The sequence below is a fragment of the Leguminivora glycinivorella genome, chromosome 11, assembly GCF_023078275.1.
Source record: "Leguminivora glycinivorella isolate SPB_JAAS2020 chromosome 11, LegGlyc_1.1, whole genome shotgun sequence".
In the NCBI taxonomy this organism is placed as follows: domain Eukaryota; kingdom Metazoa; phylum Arthropoda; class Insecta; order Lepidoptera; family Tortricidae; genus Leguminivora; species Leguminivora glycinivorella.
In genome coordinates this window covers 23857202-23881601 of record NC_062981.1, presented here as the reverse complement: position 1 = coordinate 23881601, position 24400 = coordinate 23857202, and the positions used below count along the sequence as shown (strand labels likewise).

The window sequence follows — 24400 nt, the reverse complement described above, 5'->3', positions numbered from 1 at the left end:
CACAGTGACTTTTGAGGTCATAATGTACAACTTTTATTATGGGACCAATGCTGAAATCGCGAAAAAAAATTTGTCTGTTCCATTAGAAATGAGCGGCATCATGACAGCCGAAATGTATAAAGTACATAAATTTATATTTCAGTACAGATGGTGTTTTTTTTACGCACTAGTGCGAGAAGTGGTTCATTATATGTCAGGTCGAAACTTCGGAGGGCCATCTGTACTGAAAAACGTCGTACGATACACGTGCGAAAAGGAAATTCGTAACTCGTGTCGATTTAAAACACTCCCTTTGGTCGTGTTTTAATTTATCGCCACTCGTTTCGAACTTCCTTTTTTACGCACTTGTATCGTAATGTACTATTTCCTACTAAAAGTAAATAGATCCATATGATATGATGGAAATATTTGTTGCGTTTAAAGGTGTGTTGGTAGATATGGAAGAGCACCGGGCTAGTTATTCAGTGATTGTAGATGTAGGTTGTCCTACAAATATACCCAAGACGATGTTTTTTCCGGTTTTAATTTATCTCGAGAAGAAACTAAATAAAATATTTAATTACCTATTTTTAATGACGAAAACGCTTCAATTGTGCAAATACTGCTAGAGAATACTTAAAAGTGCTTTTAGGATATTTTTAGACAATTTTCAGTTTAAGTTGACGAATAATTAATGTATTTTTTTTTGGGACATTACTGGTGTTCAGTTTACTTGACCTAACATTCTGATTAGAACTGAGGACGTGAGGATATTTGAAGATAATTATGTCATTTTTCACACTGATAATCTGGCTCAACTTTTGGCGTTTTTAGGGTTCCGTAGTCAACTAGGAACCCTTATAGTTTCGCCATGTCTGTCTGTCTGTCCGTCCGTCCGTCCGTCCGTCCGCGGATAATCTCAGTATTCGTTAGCACTATAAAGCTGAAATTTGGTACCAATATGTATATCAATCACGCCGACAAAGTGCAAAAATAAAAAGTGGAAAAAAATGTTTTATTAGGGTACCCCCCCTACATGTAAAGTGGGGAGTGATTTTTTTTTTCATTTAAACCCTAACGTGTAATATATTGTTGGATAGGTATTGAAAAATGAATAGGGGTTTACTAAAACCATTTTTTGATAATACTCATATTTTTGGAAATAATCGCTCCTAAAGTAAAAAAAATGTGTCCCCCCTCTAGCTTTTGAACCATAAGTTTAAAAAATATGAAAAAAATCACAAAAGTAGATCTTTATAAACACTTTCTAGGAAAATTATTTTCAACTTGATAGGTTGAACAGTTTTTGAAAAAAAATATGGGAAACTACGGAACCCTACACTGAGAGTGGCCCGACACGCTCTTGGCCGGTTTTAGAGTTCAAATCATGTTGTATGTAGGTCTTACAATATTGTCGTATGGAAATATTTTTTTTAATATTGTCCTTAATAACCCAGCTTTAATTTGAAACGAGTCGGCACATATTAAAAGAAAGGTCAGAGTGGTTATTGCGCGTCTGTCAATATGGCGCCGCGCCGATCGTAATCCTACCGCGATATTACGCGAATCGCGTAATGTCGGAAGCAAAAGCAAATAAATCGATGCACTAAAATTATGTGACATCAGTAAAGTTTGAAGCAAAAAAAATATTGGTGCAAAAAACTGTTATAAAAATAGTTGTATAACAAAAATATGTTTTATGTTTTTTTTTCTATTAAAAATACGATTCTGAATAAGTACACATATTTACAAACATATACAATTACTAAATACAAAAGAATAATAAAACTAAAGGTTTTTGATAGAAAATAATTTAAAATAACTTAACTACCTATTATGTATATACACATTAAACGGGGTCTATCTAGATAATCTATAGTCCCATTACGAATTGAACGGAATAAACGTAAACAAACTGCTGTCACTGTCAAAGTAACACGTGCAGCTCAAGTCAGGGGTTCTCAAAGTAAGGGCCGAGAGAAAATCAAATTGCTTTTAACCAGTTATTAACGATCACTCTATTACATACTTAAAATCGTGAAGCGATCGAACACAATGACTGTTATATTATGTTATGATCCCATGCAAGTCAATATAGAAATCGGTCCAAAATAGACGATGTCCTGTCATATCAGATTCTCACAAAACCAATAATTGATTTTTTTATTACCACCTTATTACCACCATCGCATTTGAAGAAGACGGTTTTAATTAGTAATTAAAAATCACTGCCACCTAGTCTCAGAAGTTGCTAAAAAATAATGTTTAGCGGCCCGCTACTTGGTCGCCCAGGTACATTTCCACAGTAATACCAGTGCAATATACAAACTATCCGACAAAAACAGCTTTTTAATTTCAATAAATATACCAAAACGTTTATAGTGTTTCAATTTATTTTCGTTTAAAAAGAGTCATTATTTGTGTAGTGGAATATGTAAAAATTTTTATTAAACCTGTAAAATATCGGCAATTTTAATACCTCGAATGGTGCAAATTTTTTATAGCACCGGCCACACTTTTATTTACAATAATTCCGGCTAATTACACATAGGAGTAAGTATAGGAAATGCGCCTAATAGGCAATTCTAAATGATAGATCATATTTTATCCTACACTGTTTGTGTTTAAAAGATTTTACCACTAAGTAAAACTCTACATTATTTTGTTACCCAAATTATTTAAGTGTCATTCTGTTAGAAAACAACGTAACTAAAGTTTGATTATCACACTGATCCGCTACTTTTGATGTCAACTGTACTTATACTTGCGTATTACGTACGTGGGTGTTATTTATATCGCCTGTTATTACCCCGCGACAAACAGGGCTCCGTTGAGACGATGGTTCTCTATAGTCATATTTTAAACCTTAATAATTTTTGAACGAGACAGTACCTACTATATTACACGATTTTTAGGCACTGATCCCACCAAAGTTTCTATGAAAATAATTTAATTTGTTCTTATAGTTTATCTTTTGTTAGTTTCTATGTAATGCCGATAACACATCGCTTACTCGCTTTTGGGAGGACCACAAGTACACTGTTATGTATACATATACAATTATGGAACTTCCTCCCTTTGTAACTATACAAAGTTAATTTAAAAGGGAGACAATTGAATAGATAGATAATATAGTGATGAGCATCATACATCTTAAAGAATACTATCTTTCCCTTCCTTAGATTTTATGAATGACACTGTTTGTTTCTGTATTAATATTGACCTTTTTATGTATGTATTTATGTGTGTATGTTTATTTAGGTTTATGGTTATATTTATTTATGTATGTCTATTTGCATGAGTGTTTTGTGTTGTTTGGTTGTATTTAAATTCTACTTCTCCTATATTTCTTAGAGCCACCTACTATTTATATTCTGATTATATTAACTCCAGTACCCAAAGGTTGTCTGGAAGTGATCGCTCTTAAGCGATAAGACCGCCTGTTGTTACCTCTGTTTAATTTGTTTTTGTTTCTTGTGCATTACTTGTAAACTATGTGAGGTGTGCAATAAAGAGTATTGTATTGTATTGTAAATCTTTCCCATCACGGAACAATGGTATTCCGGACCTTTGGGAGGCGTGCGCGGGGCCGAAGCCAACACGTAGAGGCCCTTTCGACACTTTAATTAAATGTAAGGGGTACACCGAGCGGATGTTGCCCTTGCCCGTATCATGGCGCAGAGGCAACACCCGCCAGGGTGTAAGGACTGTTTGAGAGTTAATGGAATCTAAAATGAACTGGTCTATTTTGATGAAAGTGATGGACTAAATACTGGGCTATGGATAAAAAACCGGACGCCTGCCTAATAAAACGGTATCCAATTTTATTTCCGGCAGACGGTGACTCGTCCCCACAAGATGGGCCCCCACAAAAAGCGACATCCAAGATGGCTCAAGGGCAACACCGGTGTGAGAACTCAAGGGTGTCGAGAGGTGTACACCGCTTTCTGCCCAGTGGCTGTGAAGCCACTGTACCAACTCGCGTCTTATACAAATTTTCACTTCCACCCCTGGGGCATGTAGCCCTAACGACTCCACTCTGGACGGCCAGCCAAGGCAAGCCAGAGGTAGAGAGTACTGTCCCACCCACCCGCCTTACGGGTAACAGAACTCCCCAGGAGCACTCGGGTACGTGGGATCGCTGTTCCCCAACAGCTCGCCACAAGCTGCCCTGCGTTGACTGATTGCACTGGTAAAACCAATGGGCGATGGGGTCGTCACATCCCTACGCCTATATTATTATCAAATTACATATGCCACAACATAGAGTAAGATCAATAATACGGATGTGCGTCAGAAGGTGAAGTGTTTCTGGCCTTCACAATTGGCCTTGTTACTCATTGGCACATTTTAGTTTCATTCTTTCAGCAGAGAAGCTCACACACGAAAGCTCATGGCGTCCAGTCACGGCAATCTCCGACAGTATAGTAGGATCGGGGCTGAAAGTGCTAGGGGTAAGTTGGGTCGTGAGAATAGGAATTCGAGTAACTAACGGAGCAATTCGTACAATATTCATCGCGATTAGATTATATGTCAATTCAGAGATAGTTTTAGTTCATTTTTACCAAAGGTTCTACTTTTGGAAAACGGTAATAAGTAAGCGAAGAATAGATGTTGTAGCAACTCTATACTATATTTTTGCTTGGTTCGGCTCATATTGTCTGTTTATGACTAACAAATCTGCGCGTACCTAAACATAAGTTTACTATAAATTGATGAAACAATTAGATAGTTCCAGAACCTAAAAAGGGAAAAACGTAGTAGTGAATACACAATCGGACGAGACTTACCATAGATATTGCCCACATATTTATCAAAGGAGTTCGCCGTCAGAAGCACAGCAGTAAGCACATTGCCGACCGCACCCTCTAATAATGGAGCCACGGGTTGTTTGAATAAGCAAAATTTCTGCCATTTAAAATATTTAAATAAAAATACCATTTTGCGAAATAGGTAGTTTGCAAAGTTTTTTACCGATATTTAGTTGAATGTAGGTACATACTTAGGAAAAAGCTTAATTTTAAAATCACATCAACATGCATGAACATATCAGTATGGTAGGATTATTTAGTGTTACCAGGGGCGGCTCACTCCGCGATTCTATAGCCGCGCTACAAGTACATGCTGGCGGCCGCGAGTTCGCGGCCTAATCAGGGGTGACGCGCGTTCTCACAGAACGCACGTTCGGACTTTCTATTGTTATTTACATCGCAATTTATTTTTTAAGGTTCATATGCGACGTCCGCGTGTGGAATGCTTAATGCTTAGATTGCTTAGTGAAATAAACGTCATGAATAATAAAGGACAATCTTACACAGATCTACTATTGATTAAGTCCCACGGAAAAGTTCAGTAAGGCTTGTGATGTTGGGACTTAAACAAAAATATATAAATACTGTATATAGACGTAGAAAGTACCCAAGACTTGAATATAATGGTATAACATTTTATTTGAGTATTAATTCGTTTTAAACCATAGGCAACCCTATCGTCCGACGCAGCGCACGTGCGGCTCGTTTCTTTGTTAGAATTTTGTAGGTATTTTAAAAGGCGGCATTTCGTGAACATCAAAGCAGTGGGCCTTCTGTACTTGTACTATTATATATTCTGTGGTGTTACCAAAGATATTTCAATATATATCGCCAAATCACTTGTTTTCATACAATTCATGAAAACATTTTCTTGAGACTTTTATTTTATTTATTTTAAGCATCACAAGTTACATACAATTTTAAAAGGCATCCCTAAACCATCGACGTTTGTCTCGATACTCCATTCCGCAGCATATACTTGTCCTTAAACAAAGTAACTTATGTCTTGCCTTTGTTTTAAATATTTATATAGCAATCGTTGTTATAAATGAACTTTGTTAATTATTAACTAACTGAAACGTTAAACATTACTTAGATCTTTGCAACAAATAAAGACAAATGCATAAATTTTTGCTAATTGAAACTACCCACAGCTTCCGTACCACCCGTCCCTCCGAACCGTACAATCCTTTATTCGATGCAAGACTTCAAAACGCTTCGACATGTCACATTTCCACAAAGAACCCGCACAGATAACGAATCACTGTACCAAACTCCCCATTATCATCAAATTCCAAACCATTTTTAACTTTATTATTATAATATGTGAGGGATTGTTTTTGAAGGGGAATTTCGTTTGAGATAGGAGGTTATAAGTTTTTGGAGATAAGTCTATTGGAATCAGGAGGACGAGGACGTAACAAAGAATAAGTCTGTTATGGTGAATTGTAAAGTGAATGTGACTTAATTGGGGTTCCTTTGGAGCGATATGATGATGTCAATAATATATGTATACTTGTACTTATATAGCATGTGGGGACCGATATTATTATAATCGCAAGGTTTATAAGTAATTGTTTCTTCATTTATTTGCGTTACCAGTTATTTACTTAATGATTAATATTTGTTTAAGATTCTACGATATTAATTAACTAAAGAGTAAAATTTTAAAAATATAAATCAGGGAGAATATAGGTACCTCTAATCTTCATAATATAAATAGTAATTTCATATACTTTTTTTTAGGTAACGTGCCAATTCAATGACCTAAAAAAAAGTATATGAAATTACTATTTATATTATGAAGATTAGAGGTGAAATTTTTTTATGCGTTGAAAACCAAGTGCCAATTCAATGGTTTTCAACGCATAAAAAAAATTTTTCAAAGACGCCATTTTTCCAACTTCACATACTTAGCCAGTTTACTTCCAAATATTAATAATCCACTGATAGTCAGTTAGTCCGACGTTATTTACAAAATTAAATATATTAAGTTGTAATTTTTCTTTACCTTATTCCCAATGAACCACAACTGTAAACTAGGTTTGGACACGAAGAAGAGGAAAATCTATTAAATTCATGGCTTAAGTCTTTCATCAAATCCCCTCAAATACGAAATAAGAATATTATAAAATAACACAAATAAGAGGGTCATAAAAGGAGATGACATTGCAGTTTAATCCGATTAGGAGGATTCTTTTGCTTTTCGTATTTAAATAGATTTTAAAATTCCTAGAATTTAATTAGACAACGAAACGCTTTGAGGTTTTGCAATTAAACTCTGGAGAGCAAATACAACGAGACTTGTACCACTTAGTCGTACAAAAATATATAATTTATTACTTGAGTATTTCGGGTAATTAATTAGGATTTATCTTTAACAAGTAAACTATTAGGTATTTAAACACCAGTGAATGCACTCACCTTGATATAGTAATATCGCGATTGGCCACAAGTTTCGAGTCACTTAGGGCCACTTGCACCAACGAAAATGGAGGGTTAACCCACCATTTTGTATGGAATCTGACAGTTGATAGCCCACTAACCCTGAGTTAAGTTGTTGGTGCAAGTGGGTGGTAGAGAGCTACTGAGTGCACTGCCCGCGCCGGCGCCGGCGCCGCTCGTCTGTCAGCCCGTCTCACGAAACCTTAAACGTCTTTTAGTAGGCAAACTATTCGTTTTAACAAAAATATTAAAAACACTCCGAACATTCTGCTGAATGCCTAGACTTCAAAATATAATAAAAACATATTTTCTATGGTTAGACATACAAAGATGAATGCTGCGTCTGCAGCCCCTTAAAATAAATATGTTGAAAATGTAAAAAGTTTTGTAAAAATGTTTTTCTTTTTTTTGTCCATTTTCCGATTAAGAAACCTAATATTCCATTGAACCCTACAACATTTTAATTTAAAAACAAATTTCGAAAAAGGCCGCAAAAACCTTTCTTTTCAAAATAGCTTGATTAATCCTCCCGAAAATTAAAACTGTTCGCAGCTGCCGCGATCCCGAAAAATAAGCAATAAACAATTTAACCGAGCGACCTTTAATTCGGGGAAGTTTCCCGATCAACCCTTTGTCGGAGGGCTCTATTAATTACTTCAGGAAACAGGCAGTTGAAGGCAGTGGGGAAACTGCAGGGAACCGCGACAGTGTGTGACAGCGCACACTTGTGATGAATAGATGCCTTATGTGCAGATAGCATGAACACTATGCATAAGTTCTGATCCTTTTGTTTTTACATACATACATACATACATACAATCACGCCTGTTTCCCAGAGGGGTAGGCAGAGATCACGGATTTCCATTTCCTTTCGTTTTTAATAAAATTAAATTAGAGAAAATTTTGTCTATCATACTAGCAAAGATGCATGAAACTACTAAATTCAAAATAAAACAATCTTTTGTGCTCCTAATTACCAACACATACATAGTTCTCACACCCTGGCCCATTCCATAACCCAGACAAGATCAGCATTTGCTCTGTGTACCACACCTTACATATTTTAATCAAAGTGTCAAAATAGACTCTATTAGTATGTTTTATTTTCAGCACCTCCCACACGCCTCTCAAAGATCGGGAACACCATTGTTCCATGATTGGAGCGACATAGGTACAACTGGTTCATATAAACCAGTCTGACCTTATATCTGTACGAGTATACTTTTGACACTGCTCGAACCAATTGCCGTTTAATGATGAATTATAAACGTTCATAATATGAACGTAACAACAACAAAATTGTAAAGTATTACCTTGTTCCGCAAAGTACCTGGGCCTTTAGAGATTCTACTAAGATAAATATCTGGTCCCGTGACCAGTAAGGGTGACACGGGGCGAGTAGATACGCCATAAAATACATTTTACCGTTGTGGTACGAGAGTGCTGCTATCCCCTGGGAACTGTACAAAAGGGTTACCTTACCGTCAGGGCTGGATGCGCTTTTCGGACATTTAAAAAATGTGATTCATAATATACTACCCTTCTGACTTTGCCCGCTGAATTGCCCAATACAATACAATAGGTAATTTATAAAGTGTTTACAATGCTTTACATAAAAAAGGTCAAGTGTTTCTATATCCTGGGGGCTGCATAAAACAGTTACAGTCATTTTTTTTTTATTAAAGGAAAAAATGGAAAAATTTATGCTTCCGGCGGGACTTGAACCCGCACCATTTTTGCAATCCGTGCAATGCTCTTACCAATTGAGCTACGGAAGCCACGCCGGACTTCGCAAATCTTTCCATGCCTTTCCTTTTGTACACACGTCTTGGGGTGACGTCTAGCGCCATCTACCGACAGACTATTACATCTTGTAACGGCACTGGAGTCTCAAGTTATATTGAGCATTGCACGGATTGCAAAAATGGTGCGGGTTCAAGTCCCGCCGGAAGCATAAATTTTTCCATTTTTTCCTTTAATAAAAACAAATGTTTAGAATCGTTAGCAGACGTTTCTGCTTAATAAAAATTAATTTAGTATGGGTTAGCACATTGTTACTGGTGAATTCTCAATATAACTTGAGACTCCAGTGCCGTTACAAGATGTAATAGTCTGTCGGTAGATGGCGCTAGACGTCACCCCAAGACGTGTGTACAAAAGGAAAGGCATGGAAAGATTTGCGAAGTCCGGCGTGGCTTCCGTAGCTCAATTGGTAAGAGCATTGCACGGATTGCAAAAATGGTGCGGGTTCAAGTCCCGCCGGAAGCATAAATTTTTCCATTTTTTCCTTTAATAAAAAAAAATGTTTAGAATCGTTAGCAGACGTTTCTGCTTAATAAAAATTAATTTAGTATGGGTTAGCACATTTTTACTGGTGAATTCTCAATATAACTTGAGACTCCAGTGCCGTTACAAGATGTAATAGTCTGTCGGTAGATGGCGCTAGACGTCACCCCAAGACGTGTGTACAAAAGGAAAGGCATGGAAAGATTTGCGAAGTCCGGCGTGGCTTCCGTAGCTCAATTGGTAAGAGCATTGCACGGATTGCAAAAATGGTGCGGGTTCAAGTCCCGCCGGAAGCATAAATTTTTCCATTTTTTCCTTTAATAAAAAAAATGTTTAGAATCGTTAGCAGACGTTTCTGCTTAATAAAAATTAATTCAGTTACAGTCAGTTGGTTGAATTGAATGATTGCTTTATTGCGATAAACATGGTTATACATCCGGTGGATGCGCTTTCCGGACATTCAACATATATGTACCTAGCCTGCTGACTTGCCTCCCATACAACCATTTCGGTCGCAAAATCTTCAAATCAGTAACTAACTGTCAAATGTGACATAACGCGTGGTAATGTCATGCAAACAATGGTAATTAGCCCACATTATAATACAAATGCAAACAATATTTACTTTTAACAAATTCTTACGCCATTGCATTTTAATGTCAAATGATTTTATTTCTTTTTTACTTTGACGTCTCTGACAGTCACCATTTGAAAAGAATGAAATGAACAAATGATTTTGGGAAAATGGTCGCCAAACGGTAACGATGTGTGCACGCGTAGTGCACACTTCTGTGACCATTTGTGCCTGTTACCAATCGTCCCCATTTGGGTCGCCTCGACTAAACGTCGACCGTACTGCGACTAAGCATTGAGACCCGAAGACCTGTGTGTACACAAAATAGGACGATTTGCGTAGGAACGACGACCGATTATGGTTATATGGGCTGCGCTTCAGGAATGGCTTCTGGTTTTTAATATACCTACTCGTACCTACTTTTCTACGTTACGGTGTGTTTAAAATACTTTGCACAAAAAATCTCAACACAATGTATGCACTGTGATGTGATGTGAGTTTATTCTGTGTATTTGAGACCTAATTTTGGAACGTCTTTAATAATCTGTAAACTATAATTTAAAAATTTTATTATACATTTTTTTTTTTAATTTTATTAAGTATATATTTTTTGTAATCTTTTTTTATTTAATTTTTTTTAATTTTATAATTTATACGCGATTATTTCGCGTTTTGTTCTAAAATTATGAGTGCAAATCGTGTTAGTCTAAATCAATATATTCTGTAAACTATTTCAACTAAGTAGGATATCGATCATCAAAACTGTAGGTATGTACCATTAAAAATCGTTTTATCAGAATCGTCCTCTATTTTATTTCGCTACTGCACCACGGTTCACTATGACCGGTACAAAAACTCGATAAGTGCCCCAGGACCGAAATAAATTAAGATGTGATGTTTTATTCAGGAAAGGATTAAAAGAAGCAGCCTTTGTTTAACTTTAAAATATTGATTTAAGATTATTTGTCTTTTTGCAGAGATTTAAACACAGACCAACCCCTATAGACATCCATTACAAGACGACTCGCGGTCGCGAGCCTTCCTAGTATTTGCACTGATATAAGCGCGGGCGCTCGCCGTGCCCGATCAGTAGCGACCAAGTAACAGACCCGAAAGCAGCGCGTGTTTTTCGCAGTAAAAAAATTGAAAAAGGGTATTTTGATGTCTTAAAGATGTCCACCTGTAGTGTGAAATGGTGTGGAAAGGTAACAAGAAGCTCAAATTTAAAAACAGACGTCATTAAATTCCACATAAAAGTCATATTTATAATTTATTCAGAGCCGGCATAGGTCAACTTACATTGGCCACTTACGCGTCAGTGAGGGACAGTCCCTTTCATCTGGCGCGACTGCCCGCCGTCCTTGAAACGGCCAATCACAGCGCGCTTAACACATTCCCCGCCCGCTCCTCGCACCCCTGGCACTGGTGACTCGTATCGCGAACAAAATATACAAGAATGCTACTCTATAGGAGGTTCTCTGTGGATTTAAATGATATTGCAATCGGTTCAAAGTCCAAGAATAAAAATTTTTCGTGCCGTAAGTACCCTACACCTGTTTTATTTTTTATCTGTGATACAATAACGTCACAACCTAACCACAACATAAAAATTTTGAAAAAACCCCCGACCGCGACATAGTAGACCGATTTTCATGAAACATGGCTAAGAACACTCCCGACTAACTCAGCTTTCAGACGAAATGAATCTAAATCTAAATCGGCTCATCCATTCGGGAGCTACGATGCCACAGACAGACACACAAACACAGATAGACAGACAGACAGACACACAGATAGACAAACACACAGACAGACACGTCAAACTTATAACATTCCTTCGTTTATGCGTCGGGGGTTAAAAATGAACCTTACATAAGTATTATTACAGAGTGTAAGCCTTACACGGGCGATTACTTAAATCTGAATATCGTAACATTCATTCGTGCCAGCATTAATTAAAATTTAAAAGGTGTTTTTAAGTTACTCTTAATTTTCACCTCTTATTTAGGCAATTTTTAACCCCCGACGCAAAAACGACGGGGTGTTATAAGTTTGACGTGTCTGTCTGTCTGTATGTATGTGTGTCTAGACAGATAGCTGTCTGTCTGTTTGTGTGTGTATCTGTTTGTGGCATCCTAGCTCCTGTAGGGATGAACCGATTTAGATTTAGTTTTTTTTTTGTTTGAATACTGAATCAGTCGGGAGTGTTTTTAGCCATGTTTCGTGGAAATCTGTCCACTATGCTAGGGATTTTTTCAAAATTTTAAATTTTGTGGTTAGGTTATTGACATTTTTCTCAGCAGTAATGTACTTTGAACAGGGATACAATGACGGTTAATGACATTATAACCTAACCACAAAATTAAAATTTTGAAAAAACCCCCGACCGCGACATAGTAGACCAATTTTCATGAAACATGGCTAAGAACACTCCCGACTAACTCAGCTTTCAGACAAAAAAAAAACTAAATCTAAATCGGTTCATCCGTTCGGGAGCCACGATGCCACAGACAGACATACACACAGACAGACAGACAAACAGACGGACAGACAGACAGACAGACAGACAGTCGGACAGATAGACAGACAGATAGACAGACAGACAGATAGACAGACAGACAGACGGACAGATAGACAGACAGATAGACAGACAGACAGATAGACAGACAGACAGACACATCAAACTTATAACACCCCTTCGTTTTTGCGTCGGGGGTTAAAAACGTCAATGAGTGTTCAACGCGAGCGTGTTTGCGGGTTGAACTATTTTAATTTCAATTCTACGTAGTAGTCATTAAACCATTTTTCATTTAGTTATGCGTTCATACAAATTAATTATTATATTGTTCTTTAATAACTTTACTTTAATTGAAACCCTTAGTTGTAATATCGAAGCAAATAAATTAGCTTAAACCAAAATCTGACTGTAAAATGTTCTTCTATTTGCATTCAAAAGTAAATACGGTTTTAGGGCAAGTATAAAAGGTTTTAGTTAACTTTGGAGCCACATTGTCATTCTAAAATCAACCTTAATTTAGCGAAGCAAGTGTTTTTTAGCTTTGTGTTAAATTTGAGAGGATTTAGCTAATGAGAGTTAATGCTGGAGTAATAACTCGATGTGAAGCAATTGCTTGTAAGGACTAAGCTCGACTCGTGGCACAGAATAAATAGTAGTACTTACAGAAACGACGCTACTACAGAAATAAAGTTAGACAACACTTCAGGTTAGAGTCATGACGTCCCTTTCTACTTCATGGTACTATCATTTTCGAGTATTTTTGACTAACAGGAGCTGTAAATCGTTTCATTGGGATAGTGCCGCGGTGCTTATGGTTCAGAATAAGTGGTCGAAAAGAGTTTATTAAGTTACGATGCCGTAGCCACGTAACTATAAAACCGGCCAAGTGCGAGTCGGACTCGCCCACCGAGGGTTCCGTACCTACAAAACTTTTACGTTACTCACATAATTCTAAAGACTGGGCTAGGCTAGAAGTATAGGTTCTCTAATGAGCATAATTGTGTTTAGCGCCGCCTCTCGACGAATTCGCGAACTAATTAGCACAGCTTGCGTGAGGTCTTTTATAATGTTAACCAAATTCAACATTTTTATTTTATTTTAAAGTAGGTGTTTTATGTAAAATTTCGTAGCTATAAATTTCAACACCCTTATTCATAAACGTACACTAAAGTATCCAGCCGATAAAGTTCGTTTGTCCCTTTCTATCACACCAATACGTCGGAAAGGGACAAACGAAATTTATCGGCTTGATAACTTTAGTGTACGTTTATGAATAACGGGGTAAGTAAGTATGGTAAACATCAGAAAGGGTGAGTAAAACAATCTGAAAGGTTCTAAGTTTTACTTAAAGGTTTTTTTAATCTAATCCAAATTTGGTTATGGTAGCTGAAAAAGTATACAGAATAGTATAACGCAAGTTTCTAGCGGGAAATTACTAAATAAATATTATTTAGTAAATACATTATCTATTGTTGTATTTAGGATTTACCGAACCAACGTCGGTGTAAGTCCAAAGAGAACAATATTTATTAACATTTCGCTATTACCAATTGGCAGCTGGGATTTTTCAAGAGATTTTGGCGAACTTCGGTCTTTTACAGTAACATAATAAACTTACCCAAAAAATTAATAGTTGATAACTGGATGCTGATAAGCAATAATGTGTCAACCCACACGCCAACCATTTTGAGAAAATGGCGTCTAAAGATTTTTTCTCATTTTTTTGTGTTTCTCTTAAAAAAAATTGTTTTTATATAGATTGTTGTGTTTTTCAGCTATAATACGTTCAGTAGTAGTGATTATTGTAGCTTAATTTCAAAACAAACTTCAATTTGACGATATAATGCCCTTTTCTTTTATTGCGAATTGTTCGACGACGTCAAACTTTTTCAAGACTGTGTTATGATACTTAACCCACTTTTGCTAATTGTTTAAAAATATCTATGAGTCTTAAATAAACATGTTAAAGCACATAAATTGTTGTTGTAAAATACTCTACCTATGCATATTTTTAACTTTATAAGTGTTAAGTAACATATCAGTCATGGTTCACTTATGTTATTAGGTATGTAGGAATCAATACATTATTTATTAATCAAACCTTTTAATGATTGTTCTACTCCCGAACTGTTATTCGTCATTTACAGGATTGTGCGTATCGAAAAAACTGAAAACGCATTGTTTGGTTCTGTAATCATGGCAACGCATTGCATTAACGATACTGCGTGCGTGCGCGGGAAGGCTTTGGGCAGCTGAGCTGACAGTGCAAACCTTTGCAATACAGGAAACAGTGTGAATTTCGCGAGAATTATTTAAAAAAAAACTATTGAAAACTAAGTGCATGGTCGTTGTAAAAGTATTGTATGCAATGGTGTTTAACTGACTCCAAAATACTCGTGGAAAGTACGCCACTCATATTTCTTGACCTCCTTTAAACGCCTGTTGAATAAAATACTATAAATTAACTATTAGAGTAATGATCATTTCTAGACACATATTTAAATTATCTGTACTTTTTCAACAAAAAATCGTTACAAAAACCAAAAAGTCATCTTTAAAAAAAATAAACTACTTATCTAAAATATACAACAAAATATTTTTTTACGCTAAGAAGTAGACTAAGCCATTTAAATTATGAATAACTCATGACTTGTACAAGAACAAAACATAAAATATCTTTAACAAAATAATAAACTACCATTCAGTAAGTATTCAAAAATCAAACAATATTTTTATGCATACATTAACACGTCTTAATGTAATTAGTAATTATAAAAAAATAGTAGCTTATATTAGATTTTTATATAAACACGTACTTGTAAAAAATGTTTGCAAACTATAATAACGAATATGTATATTCATGACTTAAAATGTTCAATTTCGTACTGAATTTACCATTCATGTGCAAAAATATACTAATGGACTAAGTCATAACTTATTCAAACATAAATTAATATGAACAGTTATATTTTACAATATAGTGTCATGGTACTTACACCAAAAACGAACAATTTATGACCCGAATATAATTTAACAATAATGACTTATGTTTTATAACACGGGTCGTAGCATAAAACAACGAATAAAATATCATTTTGCAATAATCATTCAAGTCTCATAGTGGGTAACTATGTCATTTTTTGCGTTTTGCAAGAATGAGTCAAGTGTAAAAAAATCGTTGAGTCAACCCTCATAACACATTATTGTAATTTAAATATGTCTTCTGCCAATTACTATAATAAGTTAAGGTTCTTGACACATTAATGCAAAACAGGCAACACACGATAAAGGATTTGTGTTAACCTATTTTTTTACTTTTGGGATAGTGAAAATTTTCAAAATGAAAAGGTCATTTTTGCAAATAGAAGTTTAAAATTCCAGCTATAACATGGCATTAAAATCTAATTTTTTTAGTTTTTGTGGGTTGACACATTATTGCTTATCACCATCCAACTGATGCAACTAGCTACAGTAAAATTATTTTTTATCATGATTAACGGATTATCGATTAACTTTAACTTCCGTTAAATTTGTTGAAATGTATCGCTTTAACGATTAACGAAGTTAACTTTTATAGTAACGGATTAGCGATTATCGAAGTTAACTATTTGATTAACGGTGCCCAGCTATGAGTATAATTAATACACTTAATTGTTAAAATGTAATGTATACGGATTAATGAATTTAATATAGATAAGTAATTATTGATATATGGCAAAACGAAGGAAATTGTTTACACCTCCGCAAATAAGTATCTAATGATAATTTTTAATTTACCATGTTACTTCACGTACTAAATAAGTACCTAGTTATTTTAAAAACCCTAAAAATGTCTATTGAGTTTCTGCCACAGACCACCATGTGGTTTCTGCATATATTGCAGAGACATTGCAGAGAGCGCACGCGGACACCGGCGCGGCGCCAGTGGACGCGTCTGTGTGCGTGAGCTAGGTATGCATACAACTACAACTGATGTAGGCACCGCCCCCTCAGTAGATCGATGCGATAACATCGATTTAAACTTCCCTAGCCTCGTGGCGCCCACCATACAAAATTTTTGCTAGGGAATTTTGATTCTTATTGTACTTGAGATTGAATTCAATTTCAGTTATTCGAAAAATTTTAGAAACAAAAGAAATTATATTTTATTTGTTTACATGAGAGTTAAAATTCCATTGAAACCATTATGTACTTTAGAAAGTACATTCGGCGCCACGAGGCTAGAGTAGATACACTGTCACCTACAGTCCGATCGCTTAGTTGCAAATGTGTGCGTCTAGTTGACAAACGAAAACTTCGCAATGTAGTAAAAACTACTTTCATTTTTTTTACAAAAACAACGTTATTTCTTAGTAATTAAAGTTCAATTTCAAATGCAAGCAATTGGCGTGCACACTTACGCCGTGTCTTGCGTGGGCGACGGTCGCGCGACCGTCGCCGTCACGTCTCATCGCATCGTCTACTTCCATATCGATAAGGTTTGATTTCGTATGCGTCGCATCGCCGTCGCGCGACCGTCGCCCACGCAAGCCATCGGCTTATCAGTCGCGGTCGTCAGACGCGTCCCATAATTTGTTTCAAGCTTTATACACAAGTTTTCCTTTCAATAGCAATAGCTAACGTAACGCTTGGCTTGAGTAATAAAAACTGTATAGTTAAATTAATAAAATATGTATAAGTAGGATATTGAAATCTTCTTTCTTCGTTGAGCCATCACAGCTAACTTTAACTTACAAACGGTCTTAAGCACCTGCACTTCTGAAGGCGCTTAAGTCATTTATGCTAATAAAAAAAAACCACAACGTTCTATGAACATTGGTCAAGTGCGAGTCGGTTTTCGACTTTTCCATACAAAGAACTCATGAGCGCCTGAACGACTATATTAATGGCAAAGTTAACGTTTCGCACTTTCAAGACTTTACGTATATATCTCGGAAACGATAAGAGATAGAGCAAAATGGACTTCAGATTTGGGCTTTCGGTGGCACAAATTCTATGTTTTCGTCAACAGACACCTTTTTTTGGACCGATTTGAATAAAATTTTGCTCAGTCAATTTATAAACGGTCTTAAGCGCCTCCTTTTTAGTAGGAACTTAAGTCATTTTGTACAAATGAAAAAAAAATTGAACAAGTTCTAAAAAGAAAAAGACAGAAATGAATTTATTTATACCTGTCCAACTCGCTTACACAATTTTAAGACGTTTAGTAACTACTTGCAACGGCAGTGAGTGAAATTCGTAATCTGAGTTTTTTTCTCTTAAGTCCGACTTACGCTTGACTGTAGATTTCTAATAGGTTTTCCTGTAATCTACAGGGAGAGGGCTATCTCGTGTATTTTTTTGAAAATTTTACGCTAAGTAGTTTCGGAGATAAGGGGGGGAATGGTAATTTTTTGCTTATTTTCTTAAATTACTTCTAAATTACCAAAACAAAAAATATAAAAAAAATATATTTCAGATGCTGATAAAATGCTCTTTCATTTGATATGTAACACAATATAGTTTTAATAACTTTGATTTTTAATTTTCAATTTTACCCCCCAAAAGTGACCCCTGTGATTAAATTTCATTTAATTAAATTACATGTCCGTCTTTGGGCCACAGGTTTACATACGTGTGCCAAATTTCAAGTAAATCGGTGCAGTAGTTTCGGAGAAATCGGCTGTGACAGAGGGACAGACAGACACGCGAGTGATCCTATAAGGGTTCCGTTTTTCCTCTTTGAGGTACGGAACCCTAAAAATGGATTTTTATATATGAATAAATTTGCTAGAAATATATTCAGCATAATCTCTGCATAAGATAACAAGCCCAAAAATGGTGGAGGTATGAACTAGGGATGTTACGAATAATTGCATTCGCATTCGCATATGCGAAAGATTCGAATTCTTTTAAACATTTGCATTGACATTCGCATTTGCTTCAAACGATGCGAATGTTTTGCGAATGCGAATATGTGCAAGTCGCAGCTTGTTCCTCGCCCGCGCCGGCCGCTCCAATTGCTACTTGTCCACTGTCGACTCGCGCATGCGCAGATAGCTCAAATTTGTACGGCGTGAAGTTCGTACTTGGCATTTTGACCAATAGTAAGCATTTACCTAGCGGGTTGTTGGTGATTGCTTGGTTTTTATTTTGGTTTTTCATGAAATTCAGCGATATTCGCATTCGCATTCGCATTCGCACATTCGTATTCTGAATATTCGCATTCGCATTCGCATTCGCATTCGCATTCGCGAATGTGACACATACGATATTCGTGACATCCCTAGTATGAACTGTGACGTTATACATAATATAATATGTAGGAAGTGGGCGGTACAGAGAAAAAAAAAACATTTTTCGTTGATAAATGTCATATGTATGATTCGCGATATTAATTAAAACTATTTTTAATCATTCCCTAAAACAATTATAAACAATAATTTCTGTATAAAATAGTCCCACCGAAATTCAATATTTTTTTTAGTAAATAAAAATACTACTAAATAGTACATTACATCAGAGGCCGGGAAAATGAGGATTTCCGGCCAAGTGGGTACATACGGCCGAGCGAGCGTGCGAGCGAGGCCGGATAGGGATACGAGGTCGGGAATCCGTTTTCACGCCGAGGCATGTATAGTGCTTTTCTCAAACATACAATGAAATAAAAAAAATGCTCTAAAGGACAATATTTTATAAAAAAAAGTTACTTTGCAGGCCTAGGCCTAAAAAATAATATGAAATCCCTTTACAGTCCTCTCGAGTTGTTGCGCCCAAAAAGCGATAAGTAAAGACAATATTTCATTGCATGTTTGAGAAAAGAGAATTTATTTGCAAAATCTTGCATGAAAACGGATTGTCCCGATCGCCCATTGTTGCCAAGTTGTATCTAAACTAGCCTCACTAAAAGCAATACAATGTACATACGGCCCAGAATCCCGTGCATCCTGTATTCAAACTTAGTCCCGCAAGAGAACAATCGTCTTAATGCACCGCCGGCACATTACACACGAAACAAAGACTAATTTACCCGTTTCACAGACTATCTAGACACCGCATTACAAAGAGCGCGTGGTCACCAGACATGTGACAAACTTTACTAGTAAAATACCTCAACTTGCGCAGCGCAATTGAGCAGCATCTTACACCGTTGCAGATACATATATTATTATGTATAGTAGATAAGGTATGCTAGCAGCCTAGGTTGAATCTCATTTTTCATAAATTTGCCTAAATCTTTTTTGGTCGAATCCTCATGAATGAGGGTCGTGACCACCATAACCATAAGTCGCTATACGTTGCTGTCTCCTTCACCCATACTGACAAGCACGGTCACGTGATCAACGATGCAACGTCTGGCCGTCCTTTTTGCACTATTTGTAAATGCGATACAGACGCACCGACGCGTTATTCACCTAGTGCGCTGCGGCCGCAAGCCGATCTTTTGCCTTTCTGAAGGATCCCTGGGGGCGTAGCCAAATGGCAATTCTGCGACGCGGAACGCCACCGAAACGCCGCAGACACGTAGTCTGGCTCTGTCACGCCAATACGCAAGAGCGATAGAGATAGATAGCTACGAAAGATATTTCGATCGTCAGCGTTTCGTGAGCGTTTGTGCATTCGACTGTACACACTGAAGCCCAAAGCGTGTGACTTTCTTGATAGTGCTAAACCAGCGCGTGGGTATTCCGGGTCTTCTACGATGACCCTCCACTGGTCAACAATCACATAAGAGCTTTTTGTGAACGTCGACACAACTGGATCAAGCATTTGCACTCCTATACTAAAATATGAAACCATATTATGGTAAATGAGTTGGATTTAAAGCTGAGTTTACACCTGCAAGTTATTGCTGCAAGTTATGAAACAGAGGTATATGCAAGAAAAAGATGCAGATACTTGCCACTCACTCTTACCCATAGTTGCGTCTCAAAACTTGCAGCAATAATTTGCTGGTGTAAACTCAGCTTAATGCTCCATCTACTTGGTAGTTGAGGTGGTCTGTGACCCAACTAAACTACAAAACCAAGTTGGAACCTTCAGTCTATACTCTTAAGAGTCATAGTAAAGAGAGTAATGACAGCTAAAATCAACAGTTAATTTTGAACCCTAAGGTGTAATAAGGAGAGTTTAAAGTGTTGGGACAAATGGGTTATTAGTTGAGCAAGTGCGGGAGTAATATCCGGTGGGCTCGGGCGGTGTAGTCATTAATATGTATACGAAATTCCACTTTATTTCAATTGGCTGAGATGAAAAGGTGTTGTGTTAAGACCTTGATTTTAACCGGGCGTTAATAAAATTTGCATTTAAGATTTCTTTGTCAAAAACTCTGTTTGTGAACTTACGTAATGTATGTACGTACAATTCTAAAGAATTCTTCGTTTAAATTAAATAACACAATTAACATTCGCTGGGTAACACCGGAGAATTCACGATTGACTTGCACCAATAATGACTACGATAAAGACTTGTGTATTTGCAGTTTTTGTTTTGATGATACTTGTGGGCGGCAATCCTTGATGGTTGATTATTTGCATAATATATAACTGTTTAATTACACACTAAATACGTCGAGGTCGTCCCGCCATCTCTTCTTTTAACTATATCCACTTAATAATCATGCCAATTCGTCGCTCCGTTTTGCCGTGAAAGACGGACAAACAAACAGACACACACACTTTCCCATTTGTGATATTAGTATGGATAAACAGTAAGCCGAATAAACAGTAGATTGATTTTTCTCCCTTGTACCTACAATATTTACGTAAATGCATACACAACGCGCAGTTTCCATGCAACCCCCTCCCCCTCCCCATCGGAATGCCTCTTGAAAATGTTAATTCCCAAAGGGTGACATTATGCACCGTGATTCATCAGATATGGATATGAATAATTTAGCCTGACTCATGTTTTTGGAGAATTTTACTAATGTAAGGGCGAGGGGAGTGTGGGGTAACAATGCACAGGGCCCTACACAGGTGCAGTTCTACTACCTACTTACAAACAAACATGTTATACTTATATTGACCGGGATACAGACCGTCATCACCTTTTTGATTTGCGTCGAGCTCCCGATATCAGAAAAATCAAAAAGGTAATCACGACCTATCCCGGACTCCCGGTCAATATGTCTAATGAAAATAACCGTGAATCATTTAAAATACTTAAATATATTATAATGTAAGTAACCATACTAATATTCTAAATGGGAAAGTGTGTGTGTCTGTTTGTTTGTCCGTCTTTCACGGCAAAATGGAGCGACGAATTGTCGTGATTTTTTAAGTGGAGATACTTGAAGGGACGGAGAGTGACATAGGCTACTTTTAGTCTCTTTCTAACTCGAGCGAAGCCGCGGGCAAAAGCTAGTAGAAAAATATATCTGTCAGGGGTCTGAGTTTTATATTGTTTAACAAAGCCCACCTCACAATAGCCTATGTTTGTCACTTTTCTAATCAAGGTTTTCGTACAGTCAAACTTAAAAATATGGGAGTTACAAAAAGTCAAAAATAATGTCCCATACTTCCTAATTCGTCGACCTACATAGGAAACAAATTTTTGAGCAACTTTTTTACACTCATATTAGTGCCTACATTTGACTTAACCCACAGTCACCGGCAATAACATCGCACAAAAAAAGACCGCAAAATTTGCTGACAAAATTTTATTTCTACAGTGTGTCAGATTTACAGCCCTCTTTCTGTACGGTGTTATTGCTGGTCTATATAACTTAGCGACATTTTCTTGCCTAAAATTCAAATCACCAACACGTTACTGCTATACCTTAAATCCCACAAAGAACTTTAATCCACCTTCGGAACCCCGCCCCAGCCTCGAGAATAAAATGGCCGACTTTGATGGCTCAGTTAAGACCTCGGCCTAACATCCTCCCATGCCTTCAAACTGCCACATCTCAAAAAAACCTTTTGTTTTTCGAAAAATCGTTGTCATATTTTTGACACATGTTTATATTGTTTATGGTCATAATATAATATGGACCACATTTTCCAATATAATATGAGGACACAACTAAAAAAAAATCTCATATTATAACAAGAATTAATCATATTTAAAAATATAAAAAAAAGGAAAAGAAAGGCTCTTGAGAAAGGTTCTCGAAATTGAACCGAAACATGTCGAACGCTATATCGACTTAATACGTGAGTAACCCGCTTAAAATATTTTTAAATATGTATGAGTCTCACGGGAGTTTTATAGTTAGAATTAATCATCATATAAAAATCTCATTTTGTGTAGGAAAGAAGTTGAAATGTTTTCGTGAAGATGTAGCCATCTTCCAAAAGGCTCTAAAGGATATTTATTTTATATTTCCAAAGAATGATTCAGGAGCTGAATCGACAAAAACCTCAAAATACAAAAAAATTGAGATGTGGCGGTTTAGCAGGCGGGGGACAACATACGGCCATCTAATACGGTACTTCCACTGGACATAGCCAATCTGCTCACCCCAGTCTATGTTCAACTTTATACTCAAGTGGGAAAGATTGGCTTTGCTATGGCGAGGTGCAGTAAGGCTGCATGGTGCAATCTCGGAGACTCTCCGGTGACAAAGATTGGATCGCGCTAACCTTGTTCGAGAGCTTTGTGTCTGCTTGGGTGTACAATGTTCTACATACACGGACTTATACTTGTACACATATTTATTTTTAGCGAAGTGTTATAAGTTCAAACCTTCAAGAAATTCAATTCAATTCAATTCAAAATATCTTTATTCATGTAGGCCTAGTTACAAGCTCTTATGAATAGTTCATTACATATATGTTATGATCTTAATCTAACCTAATTATCAGAGCAATTTATTGTTGTAATTATTGTTCATAATAATATTGAGTCTATAATATACAATTTCATATAAAAATAATCGTTAAACAAAAAATATATAATTAGGTATATGTATATATAAAAATACATGTCTAGAATATTTCTAGGAAAAATCCAATGTCCAAAAAAATACAATATTAATTTCATCAACAATAATAATAATAAAAAACGTAAAAATAAGAAACCATTTCGAATAACAATTAATCCCACGTTGTTTTATCATTCATGTAGTCTTGTGTTGTATAATAAGCTTTGGAAATGAGTACACGCTTTACATGATTCTTAAATTTATTAATTGACAAGTCAGTAATAAATATGATTCGGAAGTTTATTATAAAATCGAACACAATTACCCATGAATGATTTTTTAATTTTACAGAGCCGTGTGAAGGGCACCGCGAGTTTATGTTTATTTCTAGTATTTATATTATGTACATCACAGTTTTTCTTAAAATTACAAATGTTTTTATGTACATACATAATATTCTCATAAATATATTGACAATGCACTGTCATTATATTAATGTCCTTAAACTTATCTCTAAGCGAGTCTCTATGGTTCATTTTATATATTGCTTGAATAGCCCTCTTCTGCAGAATAAATATGGTATTTATCTCTGAAGCACTGCCCCAAAGTAAAATACCATATGACATAATGCTGTGAAAGTAACTAAAATAAACTAATCGAGCTGTTTTCATGTCTGTTAACTGACGGATCTTGCTCACTGCAAAAGCTGCAGAACTAAGTCTATTCGAGAGGTTAACAATATGGGGACCCCACTGAAGTTTAGAATCTAAGGTTATACCAAGAAAAACTGTACTATCTACCAGTTCCAATTCCTCATCCTTCACAACGACACTTGTTTGCTCATTCCTTACGTTACTATTAGTGACAAACTTAATACATTTAGTCTTTTTTTCATTTAATAATAAATTATTAACATTGAACCAGTTCACTACTTTAGAGAT

General features: G+C 36.2%; 3 non-coding genes across 3 annotated transcripts; 2 read left to right on the top strand and 1 right to left on the bottom strand.

The window, feature by feature from the left end:
* Positions 1-8939: 8939 nt before the first annotated feature.
* Trnas-gga lies at positions 8940-9013 on the bottom strand. The gene has a single exon. It is a non-coding gene; the product is annotated as a tRNA-Ser (tRNA).
* A 416-nt stretch (positions 9014-9429) lies between these two features.
* Trnas-gga lies at positions 9430-9503 on the top strand. The gene has a single exon. It is a non-coding gene; the product is annotated as a tRNA-Ser (tRNA).
* Positions 9504-9743: 240 nt separating this feature from the next.
* Trnas-gga lies at positions 9744-9817 on the top strand. The gene has a single exon. It is a non-coding gene; the product is annotated as a tRNA-Ser (tRNA).
* The last annotated feature ends 14583 nt before the right edge of the window (positions 9818-24400 follow it).